This window comes from Natator depressus, chromosome 2 (genome assembly GCF_965152275.1).
Source record: "Natator depressus isolate rNatDep1 chromosome 2, rNatDep2.hap1, whole genome shotgun sequence".
Lineage (NCBI taxonomy): Eukaryota > Metazoa > Chordata > Testudines > Cheloniidae > Natator > Natator depressus.
Genome location: NC_134235.1, coordinates 196,680,137 through 196,699,758, shown reverse-complemented (window position 1 = coordinate 196,699,758; position 19,622 = coordinate 196,680,137).

Genomic DNA, 19,622 nt, shown 5'->3' with positions numbered 1-19,622 from the left:
CTGAGTCACAAGGTGTATTTGCCTTCTCTCAATGGGTCAGTTGTATAGCTGATGGTCCTTAATGGGCCCTCAAGCAGGCTAGGTAGTGCTGATGCCAAATTGTCTGGGGTGTCACCCAGAAGCAAGCACAAGTTTGAAATACAGACAGCATAGAGCCAATACTTATAACTTTAAATACAAAAATGATACATGCATACAGATAGCATAATCATAACCAGCAAATCATAACCTCGTCAGAGACACTTTTTTGACCTCTTTGCACAAGATTTGGTGCCACTACAGGACCTTGGTTGCAACAATGATCTATATGGTCACAGTTCATGTCAATATCACAAGTAGTAAGGATGGCAATACCATACCATGCCATCCTTACTTCTCCACTGCTGCTGGCAACAGCTCTGCCTTCAGAGCTGGGCTCCTGGCCAGCAACTGCCACTCTCCATCTGCCCAGCTCTGAAGGCAGCGCCACTGCCAGCAGCAGCACAGAAGTAAAGTAAAGCAGTACCGCAATGCCCAAGACAATAACCGTGTGACCCCCACAACTCCTTTATGGATCAAGACCCCTAAAATTTCAACACTGTGAAATTTCACATTTAAATAGTGAAATAATGACATTTACAATTTTTAAAACCCTATGACCATGAAATTGACCAAAATGGACCATAAATTTGGTAGGGCCCTACATATGAGATGAAAACAAAACAAGGATTTCTGTTGAGAAGGAAATGTAAACATCTCTTTATTGATGCCAGTGAAAAACATCTTAGATGAGCTACCTCCACATGGAGTGCAGCAGTTACCAGTAAAAACACCTACACATTAAAGTGGGGACATCCCGGTAATAACACCAGCAATACCAAAATGATACTGCCTGCTGTGATTGCAAGGGATCTGGACCTGTCAGACAAGATAATTGGATATCCAGGTCAATTATCCGGGAAACACACCACCATGACCACAGGCAGCCAATACTGTCTCAAGGCTCCTAGTGGAGGAAACTCGCTCAATGGAGAAGAGAACAGGCAGTAGCAGAACGGTCAGAAAACCAAAGAGTAATTGAAAGCTACTGCAACAGATGAGATAAATAGATCTTTTCTTTCCCCCACTTTCTATTCTTCTTCTAGTGTTGTGTGGCTATAGCTCAACCCAGCTTTTTAGACATGTACCTCAAACATTTAAGAGCTGTTACTGCTTCCCTCCCGAACAAACCTGAATTATATGAACTGAGTTTGGTTTTAGCAGGTCTTTACTCAAGCTTCTTCTGCACGGCTCTGCCAATGCCTTTCCGTCCTGACTTCTAACATCTACTTTTTCCAGTCTTGAGCTTCTCATGAGCTGAGATTGCCAGTTAAGTTACAACTTAATAAAAGTATCATAATTTGAAACAGTCTTACAATAAAAGTTGAAAGATTTGGTAACTGTCAATGAAGAAATGATATCATAGGCCAAATTCTTCCCTCAGTTACACCCATGCAAAGTCTCTGAGCTCAGTGTGACCCTGTGGAGCTCAATGGGGCTATGTGAATTCAGAATTCTGTCCTGGAGCAAATTTATCACTGATCTACATCTTGTGCAGTCCCAAGGCAGCCATGCATTTGTCTGCTCATATTTATACTCCACTGTGGTGAAACTCTGTTTGAACTGGTAGCTGCCTAGGAGCATTGCTCAATTTAAATTATATGGCTATTTCTTCACTGTAGTATTTCCAATTCTCTAAATGGACTGTGTAGTGAATAACACTTAACAAAGATTTTGAACTTGGATTATAACACCATACATATGATGTTAATAAAAACAAGTGCAGCATGGATTAACTTTCCTTAAGAGGAACCAGGTGAGATTTTATTTGCAAGACCTGAATTCAAGGTTCTATGTTTCCCTTTCAGTAGCTTGTAATCTCATTAACACCTAAACAATGCAGTGCTGCATGCCTTCCCTTCTTCACTAATAATATAGTCAAGTAATGTTACAAAGGGAAAATGGAAGTCTGAACCTAGGTCTTGGCAGGTACATGTTATAGGAAGAACAGATTTTCAACTATTTTATTTGTTATTTAAAAAAAAATTTACATCTGCATTCTGGAAATGATTTGGAACTTCATCTGGTTTTAAGGAGTGTGATGTAACCTTTATGTTATGGGAGCACTATATCTGCAATCACTTTGGGGCAGGGGACTTCTCTTTCTTCTGTGTTTTTGTACGCTGCCTAACATAGTGGGAGTCCTGAGTCTTGACTGCATCTCCTAGAATCTACGGTAATACCAATAATAAATAAATGATAATAGATATGGAACTAGTTAATAACTAAAGTGCCTGTTGATGGCACTCCAGAATATGTAGCGTAATATCTGATTAAATTCCCTCTCTTGGAATATGCTGGAAAACCACCTTCTTATGCACTGTAACTGGCTTCTTCTGTGCTGCTCTTTTCATTGGTATACAACACCATGGAAGGTCAGTAGAATGGAGAAAGTATATCCCAGTGTATTAGATATAGTACTGGAGTATGCGTCAAGAAACATGTGGTAGGCCACAGCTTGGCTGTCACCTAACCACTCTTTGCCTCAGTTTCCTCATCTGCAAAATGGGGATAATACTGTTTACCCAAAGGGCTTTGAGATCTAAGGATGAAAAGTGCTATATATCTTAAGTACAATTATATTACAATGGCTGCAAATCTTCTTGCTCATGTCCTGGTAGCTCACTGAGAGCTGGTCAGAAGTCAAGCCCCCATAAAGAAATTGTGGTTCAGATTCCCAAAGGTAGTTAGGCATCTAACTTCCATTGATTAAAAATGTGTTTGGAATCAAGGAGAGAGTGGGAGTCAGTTTAGGGGTGCTGAGGTGTCTACCCAATGTGCAGGATTTCAGAGGAGTGGGAGCCACTGGCAGGTGAAGCAGCAGGTATCATAAAACTATGATCCTATCAATAACAGGTAGGATCACATTTCTATGTTGATAGAAAATTAAGCTTTTTTTTTTTTTTAATTAACAGGCATTTCAGTTCACTTTTAAAGATTTTACTTGGATGTTTTGATAGTATGGGAGACAGGAACTACAGAAGGTCATTGAGAAATCAATACGCCACAAGCAGATCTCAGTACTGCAATTAACATGCTATTGTACAAATTAACTGAAGGCAAATTGTTCAGCTGCTCACTAGCTCTAGACAATCAACTCAGAGACAATGGGTGAGATTTACACAATGTTGCAATGAGAAGAAAGTGAGTCAAAACACTAGGGTCTTTTCAATGCATTATCTATCAGTCCTCTAGTCATATTGTATTCAATTTAGATGAAAGGGATCAATGATACATTTAATTAGGAGTTTATTACTTTTGAGAGACATTTGCAGAAAGATCCCCAAAAGGTGTGTTCAGAGTCTGCCCTAGCTCTACTTCCCCAACACATTATATCAAGGTTTACATTTCTAACACAAAAATTAAGGCTAACTGTTTTCAAACATGGATTTTTGCACTTAAATAAGTGACCTACTTTTAAGAGGTGCTGAGCATTGAGTTCACAAGGAGCTTGAAGGTCCTCAGGGCCTCTGAAAATCAGGCCACTTATGTAAATACCTAAATATGGATTTTGAGGGCATAACGTCAGGCTGCCAAGTTAGATAATTTTGACTTTAATAAATAAAACAACCCTTCTTAGCTGAAACTATATCAGCGAGTGTGTCCTTTGGGCTCATCCCACAAACTCTTGAGACATGCCTTGCAAAAATCCCCAAAGAAACAGGAATATAAATCCTGAAGTTAAGGGCTTGTCTACATGGGGATGTTAGTATGCAGTAAGCTAGGGTGTGAATTTAAAGTACACTAACTACTCCATGCTAACTCCCCAGGTTAACACTCTTCCTGCACACTCAGGCTTTGTCTACACCGGGGGAAGTGTGTTAGATATGTGTAGCCCATTCAGCAGTGAAAAGCAGCCTGCATCTACACTGCAGTGTATAGCTACACTTGCCAGTGAAGGGCTCAGGGGTGGGGGGGAGGAGAGAGAGAGAGAGAGCAGGACACTACACTGTTAAATATTACAGTGTAGATGTGGGAGGCACTGCTTGGGTGTGTGGAGAGCCATGTAGAGTATATACCCTAAGGTTCTGGGCATGTCTATCTATACACTACTTGCCTAAGCAATGCCTCATTCTCTACACTGCTCTTTATACCCATGCTGGGGGGGGTGGGTGGGTGGTTGGGGGGGTGTGTGTGTGTACACTCTACCTGCATCATAAGTGTAGACATAGCTTAGAGAGTGCCTTTGTGTGCATTAGCTTAATGCCCTTTGGAAGTGTATTAAGCTAAACCACTGGATGGCACTCTGCACAGTAACTGTGTCCACATGGGGAGTTAGAGCAGAGTAGCTAGTGCACACCAGCTACTGTGGGCTTCCCCCCCCCCCCCATGCAGACAAGCCCTAAATTGTTGTAAACTAATCTCTCGTATTTTCTTTTACTGCGTTGGCTGTCATACAAGGTAAATGTTTTGACACAAACTAGCACTGAACCCCATTCTTATTAAAATGAAGATCAGACAGTCTAGTCCTCCTTTCAGATAGCTTTGTTACTAAAGCAGGCATATCTGTAGCCTTCTCAACAACTTTCTGACCAACAGCACCATGCTCTGCTCCTCCTGCAGGACTGTAGCAAGGCCGAGACTCACCAGTGCGGCACCTCCTGCTGGTTGTCCTGGGAATTAGCTTTCCAGCCTCCAGAGCACCCTCTGCAGGCTGATGTCCCATTTGTCTCAGGGCCCCCATGTCCCTCCCAGACCCTGGTGCCCCTTCCCTCAGGGTTCTGCCCTCTGCAGTTCCCCCCACAGTCTCTGGGTCTCTCTGCCCCAGGGAATCCCCACCCTCTATCTCCACATTGCCTCAGCAGCTATTGCCAGTCCTCATCTAGCCCCCACACACTGGGGTAGACTGTACCACTCATCATCAGCAAGGAGGGGTTTGGACCTGCTGCCTTTGCCTACCCTTGGGCTGCCCCTCTGCAATCCCAGTTCTGCTTTAGGCCTTCAGCAAGGCCTGCAGGCTGGGGTTTTTTCAGCCTGGAGCTCCCCAGCTCCTCTGGCCTTTCCCCAGCCCTGCTCCACTCTAGGTACCCTGCTGAGCTCCCAAGCAGCCAAGCCCATCTCTCTCCACAGCTAGAGAGAAGCTACCTGATTGCCTGGCTCACAGCCTTTTTTAAGGCCAGCTGTGGCCTGATTGGGGCGTGGCTCAGATGTTGCTGCCTTCCCCATCAGCCTAGCCTTTGGCTGCCCGGGCTGTTTTAATCCAGTCAGGGCCGGAGCGGGTGACCACCCTGCTACAGGGACTGTTCACGTTTTATAAAATCAGGGTTGCATCTCCAGTATTGGAATTCTGTGTGGCTCCTTTTGGCTTCAAAGTCAAGTGCAATAGAACTGCGGATCTAGCCTTTGATTTCAGATGTTGAATATGCTTTATACTGAACACAAAGGGCCAGATTCGTAGCCGGTGTAAGTCAGGGTAGCTCAATTGCAAGTCAATGGAGCTATGCTGATTTGTGCCAGGTGAGGCTCTGGCCCAAAATACAGATGCCAAAGACAAAGACATTACTCATTAGGTTCCCTAACTTTTTTTAATAGGCAAACTAATAACTCAGCATCCTGGAATTATGCTGCTTGTTTTAATGGTGAGTCCCTTTAAGGCCACCATATGGCTGTAACCTAAGAACCCCAGAACTGCTGGGAGAATCAGTCTTTAGAGCACAATCTGTCAGTGTAAATCAGACTGCTGGACCTTTGCCAGCATAACAGTGTTGGACTTGTTCCTGTTTGCGCGTCTGGATTTACTTCCCACAAGACAGTATGCTCGTTGCCTTCACAGATCCCTGCTTGGTCTGCCTTTCTTTTCTGGTGTGTGTATATATATTGTGCTTGGCCTCAAAGGGTGAGATCCTCGGCTGGTGTAAATCAGTGTAGCTCTGTGGAACTCAGTGGAGCTATGCTGATTTAAATCAGCTGAAGTTCTTGTCTGAAGTTGGTCACTTTTGATATTTTCTGCAAACCGTAAATAATGTAACTGCATATGGTCTTCATTATTAACAGCTTTAACAAAGAATGTTAACCAGGTAAAAATGTAGGGTCCCTGCACATATATTGGGAGAAGGATGCAAGGATCCTCTTCTCTAACCTCCTGCATCCCTGTGCAGAACTGAAGCAGTCAGGACTAATTACAGTCCTCCCATTCTCCTGAGCATGTTGACGGTTCCTGGCCAGTGTCACTAGAGACAGCAGGAGGAGGCAAGTTTGTGCTTCCAACCCTTCTCCACATTGGTCAGTGACCAAGCTCAGAGCAGAACATATGCTGTCTCCTCTAAAATTGTGGCATTGAGCACTGGGAGGCATTGTGCCCCCAGTGAAGGATTGTTGCACCTTAAAAGCATAAAAGAGCCTTAAGGGAATAAAAAAATAAATCCCGAGAGAGGAAAATAGGATTTAACTCACTTACTCACCCTCTGTGTCACAGGGGAAGCCAGGCCTTTCCTGATATCAGTAACTGGCCCAATGTTGATTGCCAGACCTGCTGAAGTACCGGAGATGGATGTCAGCCAAAACAGACAGTCTGCTGGAGTTCAGCAGGAAGGAGGGAGAGAGGAACTTGTGTAGCAGAAAGACAGCACTTAATAAATAGTGAATTGTGCTATTATCCACATACGTGCTGGGATTCTATTAACATAGCACTAATTTTGTTTAAATGCAGACATTTGGCACTTATAATTAGAAGTGTTTGGCTGCCTTTTATTTTAACTAATAAATGCTATTTGTACGCTAAAATTAGAGATCGTCCTGAATCTAAATCCTGGATCCAAACAGCCTTTTTTTTCCCATCAGGGTGGTGGTGGTTCAAAATCTAATTCTGAATTTTGCCTCTCTAATAGGTTAAATCCATGATCTGGGTCTGAAAATCCCTGAATATATTTTAAGTAGAATTGTGGATAAAAATTTTGCCCTTCTCCAGCTAAAATTTGAAAAACAAAATAATTTAGCTCTGTAGCTCTTTGATAAATCTGTCTCATTGCTCTCCATAGGGAATAGAAAAGTGGAATGCTTCCAACTGGTTATTTCATCACGAAAGCCCAGCCAACAGGACTTTTATCTGGTAGACAAAAGTTTCAGGCTAAATCTGATATGTGCACCCAAACTCCTATCAAAGTCTTCATTGGAAGCTGCATGCATGTATCTGATGGCAGAATTCAGACCTTGCACTCTCATGTCTGACTTGCAGAAGTCTGCATGAACCTGTGCTAGCAAAAATGTATGCTTAATTTATGCATGCCACCACTGTGATTTATGCGCAAAATTGTGGCATTTTCTGGTGAAAAGCGTGTAGACATATTTTTGCCCAATTGTGGTTCACAAAAATCTGGGCTAAAGAGTCACATTTTCAAGCTTTATCAGCTCAGCCTCAAAATTGGCGTCCACAATGGTGACAGTGCAAACAATAGTTACATGTACTAAATGGGTCTTTAGTAGTTAGAATTTCAAAAACACTCACCTTTGGCCTAATTCCTCTTCTACTGAAGTCCATGTTACTCACCCCTGCCACTTACTTCAAGGGGAGCAGCTTTAGGCTGTTACTGAGTGCTTTTGAAAATCTCACCCTACATATCTGTCTATCTCTGTCTACATCAAGTTTTGTACATATGAATAAAGTTTTCATGCACAAAATTTCAGATATGGAGCTAGAAGTTAGGTTGGAGACTCCTTTGAGAATCTGGGTCTTGGGGTAGGTTGCATACAGATAGTTTAGCATTTTCCTTGGTTTAGTCCCCCAATTACCTATGTTGCCCACAATTTTGTTACTCCTTGTTGTTTACAGCAGAAATAAAACATCACAGAATTGAGGTTAAAGTTATTTCCATTAAAGGAATGGGTCCCAAGCATTTTAAGTTTCCTTCATGAGCGAGTCATCTGTCCTCTACATTGAGTCTTTGTCACACTGTCTCACATTGGTGCTGTGGAACACAAGCTGAACGCTCACTGGGACACAGCATTTAGCGTAAACTTGATGCTATTCTATAGAATTGTTCTGCCAGCCTAGGTTATCTTAAATTTATCAATAATGGCTCTCCCTTCAAGGTGAAATACAGGCAGAATATGATGAATTGTTGTGTATTACTCTATTAATATAGTCTTGATTCAGGAATGCACCCCTATTCAGGATTAAGATTAAGGAGGTGCTGTTCTGAATAAGGGTGGACTGAAACAAAAAGATTAAGTGCTTGTCTAAATTAAGGCTATGGAATCAATGCTGTTATTGTAAGATTCAAATTCAGATATGATATTGAGCCAAATAGCACAGTAACATTCAAAAATGGGATTATTAGTATGAATATGTTTTATAAGTAAATCACCAGCATCTTCACTTCCACCTGCTAAGAGACATCAGTATGCTTTATTGAAGAACCTGGTCTGGAATTGGGGACAGGAAGAAATTTACCCCCATTTTACAATATTGCAGAGTTAGGTGAATTATGGAGGGTTTACACCTTCCTTTGTTCCTCTGGAGCAACTGGTATTGCCCTTTGCTGGAGATTGGTCCATCAAGTCTGGAATCCTATGGTTTATCCTACTATGCTTCCAAGTGCCACTTTTGGATGTTCAAAATACTTCTAATCTCACTGTTGGGCTCCCTCCCGGCAAGGCAGCCTGCTTTCTGAACAGTTTTACTACAGAGCTGAGGATGAGCTTCACTAAATCTGCTTTCATTTGGTGAATTAAACAACTCTTCTCTGAATTCCGTTTGCTTGTGATTGTGACTCTCAGGTAGTGGCTCAGCAGTAGGGCTTTCACTTCCTTCATTCTCTGAAAAACTGACAGCATAGAATGAATTGTCATAGCCAACACAGGAGCAGGTTGTTGCATAGTCTCCTGTAGGACCTGGGTGGATATGCTGGACTGAGAGATGAGGTGCCCTGCAGCCTCACCCCTCCCTTCCCAAGCACACTGGTGCCAAGCAACTGTAATGGAACCTGCCATTGCTGTAGATGATGGAACATTAAATTAAAGTCAATTAATTATCAATTGGTGCATTGTAAGATTACCTGAAACTGAAACCCATTAAGCATTAATTATACTCCTTATAAACCCAGCCACCTTGGTTTTACGTCGGATTCCTAGATGAGGAAGTTGTTTGGTGTTCCAAGGGGAAAGCCACCCTCCTGAGATACCATAGAGCAAATTGACTTAGCTATCAGTCACCTCTCTGACTGTTCTCATGTCCAAACCATGGGAACAGCCATGGGTACTAGGATAGCTCCCCAATACGGCAACCTCTACATGGGCCACCTTGAAGAAGAATTTCTGGACAAATGCCCCATGAATGAGTAGTTCACCTCAATTGTCTGCTTTAAAAACTATGGAAAGGCAATGACCATTTTAAGTCTGTCTTTTACTTTACAGTAAAAGAGTTTATTGCCGACCTGCGGCTTGTATGTTCTATTTATCTGAATATCTATTTAACTACCAAACTTAATGGGAGCCCCCTCTTCACGAATACGTAAAAAGACACTTACTGTTAATGGGTTGGGATTTTTAACTTCTTGTGAACCGAGCCTCTAGGGCAGTGTTTCCCAAACTTGGGAAGCCGCTTGTTCAGGGAAAGTCCCTGGTGGGCCGGGCCGGTTTGTTTACCTGCCATGTCGGCAGGTTCGGCCGATCGCGGCTCCCACTGGCTGCAGTTCGCTGCTCCAGGCTAACGGGGGCTGCGGGAAGCGGTGGCCGGTACATCCTTCAGCTCGCGCCGCTTCCTGCAGCCCCCATTGGCCTGCAGCGGCGAACCGTGGCCAGTGGAAGCTGCGATCGGCCAAACCTGCAGACGTGGAAGGTAAACAAACTGGCCCGGCCCGCCAGGGGCTGTCCCTGAACAAGTGGTGTCCCAAGTTTGGGAAACACTGCTCTAGGGGTTAAAGTAAATGTTGGGCCTGGGACAAAATCACAAAAAAACCCGAACCAGGAATAAAACTGTACAATTGTTATAAGTTTTTTCTCTATCTGTTTAGATGTTAAGGGGGCTCTTAAGGATTTGGGAAGGTGACATCTAAAAATGAGAGACTAATGAGGACAAAAGATTAAAATAAAAGTTCCCTCAAAGTTCTATGTGATTCCATTTTGTGGAAGCCTTTTATGCAGGCATACATTTGGGAATCACATGCTGTTCATCAGGCTTTGTTCGTGAAATCTTTGCCCCAGAAGTATAACTAACACAATTATCTCTCTTAATTTTTGCATTAGTCATGGAACACTAATTAGGAAAAGTCTTCCAGGGTTAGGGATTGTGTCACTGTATTATATGATTCAACAGACTGGGACATAGTGTACAGTAACTGCATGAACTTGAGCTGGCACTGTAGCTAAATGGATGCGCATGAGATCTCCCTCGCAGATTGGTTAATTGTTGTCTCTTAGGGAAAGATCTGAAAAATTGGCAACATTTGTGCAATACCCTTGTTTTATAAGTAAGTTACCAGCGTACTTGGTGTTCACTCAGTCACATAGCTACTGAGCAGAGGTCATAGGCAATGGCCATCTTTGTATTCAGTGCTGGATTAAGGCAGCCTGGGGACTAGGTACACCATGGAACAGTTCTGCCCCAGTGGGTCTGCCCTTGCCCTCTGGCCCTACCTACCACTTAGAGTGATGGTGGCAGTGGTCCAGCTCCTTTCCCAGAGAGGTGTGATTAGCAGCATGGGCTTTCCTTCTCCCTTCCAGTAGCAGCAGCAGCAGGGCCCACCTTCCAGTGTGAGAAGTAAGGCTAGCATTAGCCCTCCCTCTTGTCAGTGTGTGTGGTGGAGAGAGGCACAGTACTCATTCAGCAGCTGGGGTGTATCTGCCTAGGACTGGGGATGAGCATGCAATGTGTGAATAGTCCCACTGGAGCCAATAGACATATGCTTATATCAATGAGGCTATGCACATGTATATGTGCTAACCAATGTGAGTAAAGACTGCAAAGTTGGGTCCATAATGTAGATAGGCTTTAGAGTCCATCAACTGAAAGTTTTGTCCATAATATCCTTCAAGAAGCCAGATTAGAGAATAATTAATAGTGCATTGTATGATCCATGCAGTGACTTGAAAGAAAATTATTTGCAAACAAGACTAAGCTGGCTGAACAAATGGTTATTTTTCCAATTGAACAAATTCACCCAAGGGTCAGTAATGTATTATTACATGCACTTTTCTCACCAGAAACACTACGTTGATTGCCTGGTCGCAAATTGGTTAAAATATTCTCACTGCCTTATCTCTTCATCATACTAATCACTCACACTGGTTCTCACCTGATCATATCTTTTCAAAGTGCTTATTTATTCCTTCCTTGATTGCACACTTTGTTTTGCTAAGGCCTAATTTCCTTTTGCCGGGGTTCTTAAAATAGAGCATCACTGAAGATCTATTTTAGACTCTCAGTCTGTAATGTAAATACAGTAGATGTTGTTGCTCAGTCCACGTTCAGTCTTTTACAAAGCATGTTTATGTCTTGCTGGAAAATAGTCTAGATAATCTTTATTCTATAAGAAAATTACTCTAAAATGGAGAATGGTGGCTTTCTAAATTTAGCGTTTTGATTTTAAAAAATGCTCACCTCAGAAGCTGCAGGAAGGGAAAGGAACTTTTTACATCTTTCACTCTAAAAAAAATTCCTATTTTTGATTATAATTATAGTACTACAGTGGTAATTAGGGAGAGCTGACAGAAATGCAATGCAGTGCTGTTTTCCTAAAATATCTTGGGGGCGGGGGGAAAAAGCCCTGAATTAGATCACCTTATATAGGAAAATCCAGGACTTTTAGAAATGTAGAGCTAAATTCTCTACTGCTATAAATTGGCACAGCTCCATCAAAGTGAATAGAGCCATGCCAGTTTATACTAGCAGATTTAAAGGGCCTGATTCTGCTTTTGTTAACAGCAGTGTGAGGATTATGATGCATGCATTATGATTATTTTATCTGAAAGAAGCAGACTCTGCTTTTTCATGTAGTGTTTGATGTTCCTGTTCTTAAAAATATGCAGGCAATACGTTGGATACAGTGACCTGCAGTGGATCTATCTTTTAGAGACTTTAATTTGTATTTATTTCATACAATTATTCTGCTGTAAACTCACCATGCAAGACACCATTCTTGATTACATTCACCTTACTGGTTCACTGAGCAGGATGATAGGAAATCACACATCAGAGTAGTCATTCAGGTACAACTGCCTGCCTGTCACTTAATCAAGATTCAGCCTCCTTGTGGCTCCGTAATTTAAAAGCGGGCACTAAAAGTATTTCATCCCTATTTTTAGTCATAAGACTGCTGAACCAGCAAATCCAGCCATCTCAGAAAGTCTAATCATATCCCTTAAAATAAGGTGATATGCTATCTGGTTACTGGATTGATGTACATCATAGTGAATCGACCACCACAGCTTTCAAAGAGGATTGTGACCTCCAGTAAGTGACATTTTCCCTGCAGTTGCTTTTTATTAAGTGACAAGCTGCTGCTACCTGCTTAAATGTTGAATGTTTAAAAGGAATTGACCCCTCCCTTGCTTTGTATTGCCTGTCTGTTATCCCCAAATATCATAAAAGAATATTATACTATGCTTTCATATATTTATATTAGCTATCGTAATATTGTACTTTACATAGAGCCTTCCAGGATCTGAAAGGACTCTGCAAACAGGAGTAGTATTATTTGTATTGCTGTAGCACCCAGGAGCTGCAGTGATGGACCATGACCCCGTTGTTCTAGGTCTCTTCCCCAAAGAGCTTACCGTCTCAGTAATGAATTAAAAAACAGTGCACTCTTGTGAAGTAGTACTGGTTGAACCTCTCTAGTCCGGTACCCTTGGGACCTGACCAGTGCCTGTTGCCGCACCATAGAGTGCTGGACTAGAGAGGTTCAACCTGTAGTATCCTCGTTTTCCGATGGGGGAAACTGAGTCACAGAGCCGGTTAAGTGACTTCTCCACAGTTGCACAGCAAGTAAATGGCTGAGCCAGAAATACAGAGACAGCTCTTGTGACTCCTGTATTTTAACCACAAAACCATACGCCCTTCTGAAAATGAACCACATTTTCCTGTAAAATATTTGAAAAAGAATTTGGTATTGACTGACTTCAGTGAGCACAATATTATCTCTTACCTATGCTGAGTCTTCCTCCTTACCTTGCAGATATACTGTTAATTGTCAACGTTTCAAGTTAAAGAAGGAACCCGGCTTTGATACCAAAGAGGACTTTAGAAGATAAGGCATGTATTTTTTTTTTTTGGCTGTGCGTAGTGCAAGTAGGGCTATTAGACATAACATCAGGGACATTTTGTAAATCGTGTGGTTGTTATTTAGTAGTTTAATTCCAAACTTTTATGATTGCAGTAATGTCCAAAGTTCTCACTCAGGATCAAGACCCCATTGTGCTGTACAAACACATAGTTAGATTTTGTCCCTGGGCCAAAAAGCATTTAATCTAAAGACCAGAGACCACCATTGGATGTAATAAACAGTAGGAGGGAGGATGAGGCGAGGAGGAAAGAAATCCAATGTGAAATGAACCCAGGTCTCATTATACGTTTTATGTTGAGGAGCATTAATTGAAAGCAGATTGTGTTTGTTTTCGCAGCATGTGTGCACGTTTGTGAAATATGCAGAGAAATTACTAAATGACTTTGAGACAGAGGAATGACAGCATGCTGCCTCTGTAGGCTTACAATGACATCAGTGAATACAGAGCCTGTTCTGTAAAGCCAACTCTGTTAGCCTGGAGTCAATATGGTCTGGTCTGAAGCCCGCTGAAGTCTCCCATTGACGTCAGTGAGCTTTGGAGAAAGCCGTGATGCAAGTGTAAATCAGGAGTAGCTCATTCCTCTGCATGCATCCGATGAAGTGAGCTGTAGCTCACGAAAGCTTATGCTCAAATACATTTGTTAATCTCTAAGAGTACTGGCAGAGAGTACTCCTTTTTCATTCTCTGAAGTCGGTCAAGTTGCCCTCTGGTAAAACTAATGTAAGAGAGAGGTGAATCTGGTGCTCTATCACCTATCTTCAGAGCTGTGCCGAGGAATTCCAAAGTGTGGCAATCTCTCTCTCTCTTTTTCTCACACAGGACTTACTGTGGCCTTTCAGATCTGCTCTTTTGGTGTTGTCTTTCAAGACGGTTGGATCTCCATGTCCTTATGTCAGCCTCATTATCTCACCTGCCTCCTGTGAGGTTTACTTCATATTTGTAAAGGGCTTTGAAATAGAAGGGTTTCAATTAAATATTTGATGTCAGTGCAAATTATTATGATTGTTGTCACAGGGCTGCCACACCCAGTCTCCGTTAAGCAGGTTTATTCTTTAACACAGGCATGTAAACAAACAGAAATGGGCTTTTAACTCACTTCTTGCTCTCAGGCACCAGAGTCACCTCCCATGGGTCTCTGGTGCCCTGCTCCTTGCTGCTTCCCAGTTCTGATCAGCTCTGCTCCCTTCCTGGAACAGTAGCTCCAGAGCTGGGTTCTCGAGCACCAGGTCCCTTGCTCTAGGGACCCACCACAGGAGTTAGCTCCATTCCACGTGGCTTCCCTTTCCCAGGTACAGCCTGTCCCAATTAGTCCTTTCCACCTCCTTATTTCCTGCCCTCTGACAGCCCTTTATATGCCCAGATGTGGCCCAGCCCCCTTTAACTGGCTGGATTTGGCTCACTTGCTCTGGCAAAGGGGAACTGAGCCCAATTCGACTCACAGGGACATAAGAATGGCCATAATGGGTCAGATCAATGATCCATCTAGCCCAGTATCCTGTCTTCTGACAGTGGCCAATGCCAGATGCTTCAGAGGGAATGAAAGGAAGAGGGCAATTATGGAGTGATCCATCCCCTGTTGTCCAATCCCAGCATCTGGCAGTCAGAGGCTTAGGGTCACCTGGAGCATTCCTGACCATGTTGGCTAATAGCCATTGATAAACCTATCCTCCATGAACTTATCTAATTCTTTTTTAAACCCAGTAATACTTTTGGCTTTGAAAGCACCCCTGGCAATGAGTTCCACAGGTTGACTGTGTGATGTGTGAAGAAGTACTCCCTTGTTTTTGTTTTAAATCTGCTTCCTATTAATTTCATTGGATGACCCTGGTTTGTGTTTTATGTGAAGGGGTAAATAATACTTCCTTATTCACTATCTCTGCACTAGTCATGATTTTGTAGAACTCTATCGTATCTCCACTTAGTCGTCTCTTTTCCAAGCTCAGTGTTGACTCTTCCCCAACACATTGTATTCATCTATGTGTCTGATGATTCTGTTCTTTGCTATAGTTTCAATCAATTTTCCTGGTACTGAAGTTAGGCTCACTGGCCTGTAATTGCCAGGATTGCCTCTGGAGTCTTTTTGAAAAATTGGCATTACATTAGCTACCTGCAGTCATCTGGTACAGAGGCTGATTTAAGTGACAGGTTACATACTACCGACTACCCTGCGACAGTTATCATTGTTTATTAATTATTGTTGGGTTTGGGAGAGCCTCGAAACTGGAATGAGGTTTCACAAAATGTTGGTGGAATTATTAGTTGTATACTATTCTCAGTTACATTACCCCATTGACAAAAGATGAGATAGGCGGAAAAAGGCTGAGTAAATTTAACGCCACCCTAGCTGGAATAACTTGTGCTTTTAAAAAAAAAAAACGAGGCATCCTTGTGGCACCTTAGAGACTAACAAATTTATTTGGGCGTAAGTTTTCATTGGCTAAAACCCACTTCATCAGATGCATGGAGTGGAACATACAGTAGGGAGGTATAAATACACAGCATATGAAAAGATTGGCTCGTTAGCATTGACCCCCTCTTGGTAAGGCAACTTCCATCTTTTCATATGCTGTGTATTTATACCTCCCTACAGTATTTTCCACTCCATGCATCTGATGAAGTGGGTTATAGCCCATGAAAGCTCATGTCCAAATAAATTTGTTAGTTTCTAAGGTGCCACAAGGACTTCTTGTTGTTATTGCTGATACAGACTAACATGGCTACCACTCTGAAACTTGTGCGTTTCAGCATCTTCACATGTGCCATCACTAGGGACTTAGTAGTTTCGTGATGGGTTTTTGTTTCACATCTGCCAGACAAATCAGAAATCCAAATGTAGCACTCAAGTCCATCATGTGGATTTGGGAGTGGTTCAGATCCTTCTTGTGAGGATGTGCTCAGGAAAGAGTTGTGCAGTATTTTGTCTAAATTAGAAGTATTTGTTATTCGGTGTTTTGTCAATTGGGATATCTCCCTTAATATATTCTATATAAATATTATCATTTTTATACTTATTTTTTATTATTTGTATTACTATAGCACCTACGAATCCCAGTCATGGACCCCAACCCCATTGTGCTAAGCGCTGTACAAATACTGAACAAAAAAGACAGTCCTTGCCTCAGCAATCTTACAATTTAAGTATTAGACAAGAGACAACAAATGGATACAAATAGACAGATGGGGGAGTACAAGGAAACAGTAAGACAATATTAGTCAGCATGATAGGCAGTGGCATCAGTACACCATTCACCTCACCATCCAGACTTTTTGTAGACATCACGGCAAAGGAGTTTTGAGGAGGGAATGGGAAGTGGATAATGAGATAGCTTTGTGGATGTTTATGGGAGCACCTCCCAACCACAAGGGGCAGTTTGGGAGGAAGCACAAAACTGCTTGTTTGGAAATTTAAAAAGTGGGTGGTGGAGGCTGCCATCATTGACTGACTGAAGATGGGTGTCAACATTTTGATAGCGAATGAGAGATAACAAGTAGGATGGGGATAGTCTGTGAAGGGCTTTGTAAGGCAAACATCTTATGTTTGATGCAATACAGAAGGGGAAACCAGTGGAGGGATGTAGATGGATATGAAAGAGTGCATCTCAGAGATGATATACAGAAGTAATCTGCAATATTGAGACATAGCCTAGATGTGAGGACCTAGAAAGAAGTTTGAGTTGAAGATGATATCCAGATTACTGGCCTGAGTGACAGGCAGGATGGTGATGCTGTCCACAGTGATCAAGCAAGGAGGTAGCAGGAAGGGCCTCAGGGGAAACATTAAACGCTCTGTTTTAGCCATATTGAGTTTGAGCTGAAGGCTCATCTATGAGGAGAAGTCAGAGAGATAGGCCAAGATTAAGTTTGGACAGAAGGAGACAGGTCTTGAGCAGAGAAGTAGATCTGTGAGTTGTCAGCATTTGTGAATCTGAATTTGTGTTTGTGGGTGAGACTACACAGAGATAAATATGTCAGGAAAAGAGAAAGGGACCAAGGACAGAGCCCTATGGAACCCCCAGAGAAAGTTGGAGGAGGATCCTCTGAAGGACATGCTGAAGGAGCCACTACAGTGGTAAGAGGAGAGGCAGGAGAGATCAGAGTCATGGAAGCCAAGGGAAGACAAGATTGCAGTTATTTCTACTACTTGTTTAGTTGTTTCTAGCTGATGGCTTGATTTAGTAAATATGGGAGGTTTTCTCCAGTAGGTGTTGCTCTTCTTAGCTCTATAGCTTGCTATGTGTTTAAAGGCACACTGGCAAAACTGGTATGTCAAGTTTTTAAAATACCATAATTATATTCTTACTTCCCTGATTGCTTGAAATAAATCCATTCAACCAAATGAAAGCCACAGTCTATGTAAAACTGAATTTGCTTTGCCAGGTTGACTCTATAGTCGCAAACCTAGAGGAGCTTAAGTTCTTTGTGGTTATGTGTAAGAACCTGGGATCATGGGGGCGGGGGCTGGGGCTGGGCCGCTGACAGTTCCACATCACCACTGGAAGCTTAGGCTGGCTTTTTGCTAGAGGATCCTGTGAACCTAGGCTGGGCAGGAAGTACCGCCCATCAGAACCTGAGTGGTGGTCCCCCACAGCCCACTGATTGGCTGAAGCTAGTAATTAAACCAAGAAGCCATGATGGGGCATTGTCTCAGCAACAATGCAGATTGCCTGCCTGCCTCTGCTTGCTGTAGACTCTAGATGCTGGCTTCTGAGCCTGGTTTGTCCTCAACTTTGCTATTTGATTGCTGTCCATAACCTGGTACCTGACCTTGACCTTGACCCTGCTATCTGCCTGTCGCCTGCACGTTGGTGCCTGACCCTGACTTCCTGGTGTTTTGACCTGGCTCAAACCTGACCTCACTAATCATCACCTGACTGCAATTTAGCAGCTGACCAAGTGGATGCAGGCTACCCGTGGCCTAGCCCTCTCATTGTTTCTGCACCCATGACATTGTACTTCTGCTGTCTGTTGATTCCATTCTTATGAGCAGTCTAGAGTATAAAAATATACCAGAAGGTGCTTGTTCTCTTCAGTGCTTGCAGTTTAGGATCCTTGCATTAACAATGGAGAAACAGGCTGCAGTAGAAATGAAACATTTGAGTATCCAGCAGCTCAGCTTTGAAGGATGACTTGCTACACCAAGCCTGTGTTGCAGTAATGCACAGGGTATTTGGACATACAGGGTCAGTGGGAATTATTTGGAGGAAAATGTGTTATTTTCTCTATCCTCTGTTGAAAGGTTATGTATATAGCAGTTTTTACTGTGGGATTTATCTGTGCATACTCATTGCATAAACTTCCTCATGTCAGTAGAATTAGTAACCCAACAGTATCTTATTTTCCACACAGTGCATTTATTTTTACTCTTGATCCCTCGGGGCCTTGTCTATGGTAGGCCACTGCTGCTAACATCATTTTAGCTGAACTAGTTTTGGCAACTTTAGGAGACCTAGTTTAGACAGGCCTTTGGCTGCCAACACAGTTTTCAATACACAGTTATGTATCCCTTCTGGGAAAATGTCTAATCTATGTGATGCTGAAAAATGTGCTGACAGTCAGTGGGCTGTCTACACCAGAGCTCCCAATGGTGATAACACAGGTTCAGCTGAACCAGTGTTAGTGACTGTGAGTAATTATTCAAACAATTCCCTAGTGGAGACAAGGGTCACCTGATCAGCCAGCTACATAATGAAACATGTTGAACCTTTTCAGTGGAGGCTAAAATAAATGAGGCTTTTGCTGTAATCCAACTGTCTCTTACTTTGAAGGCATACAAATGTTCAGCAGTGACTTGTGAGTTTGGGCGCCTCGCTTTGTGGGTGGCCAACTTGAGACACCTGAAAGGGGCCTGTTTTTTGGGGGGTGATGGGTGTCTCAAACTGGGCTCCCCACATCACTGCCCCTTTTGAAAATGTAGGCCATGGTGTTTACATTTACCAGGTTAAGATGTCCTCTTTAGGTCCCTTCATAATATTGAGTAACAAGATTCAATGGTTAGCCTCTCTCACTCATGATACTATACTCAGTAATGTACAGCTGGATGGCCTGTTTTTTTCACCTCTTCATGAAAATTTCTAGAATGTATATCCTGAGAGTTTCCCTGGCTACTGGCTGGCAGGCAGTATAACACTGTCTAGCACATACACACTCATTTCAATAGTAGGAAAATAGGAATATATTTTCAAAAGACAGTCAGTGACGACGGACCCAATCTTCCTTATCTGTGGTAACTCCTAACAGTACTTTCCACATTTCCCTCAGATATTTTTGGTAGCTGTGACAGAGTTTATAAGTCTTCCTTAGAGAGAAAGGATGGTGCAGTGGTT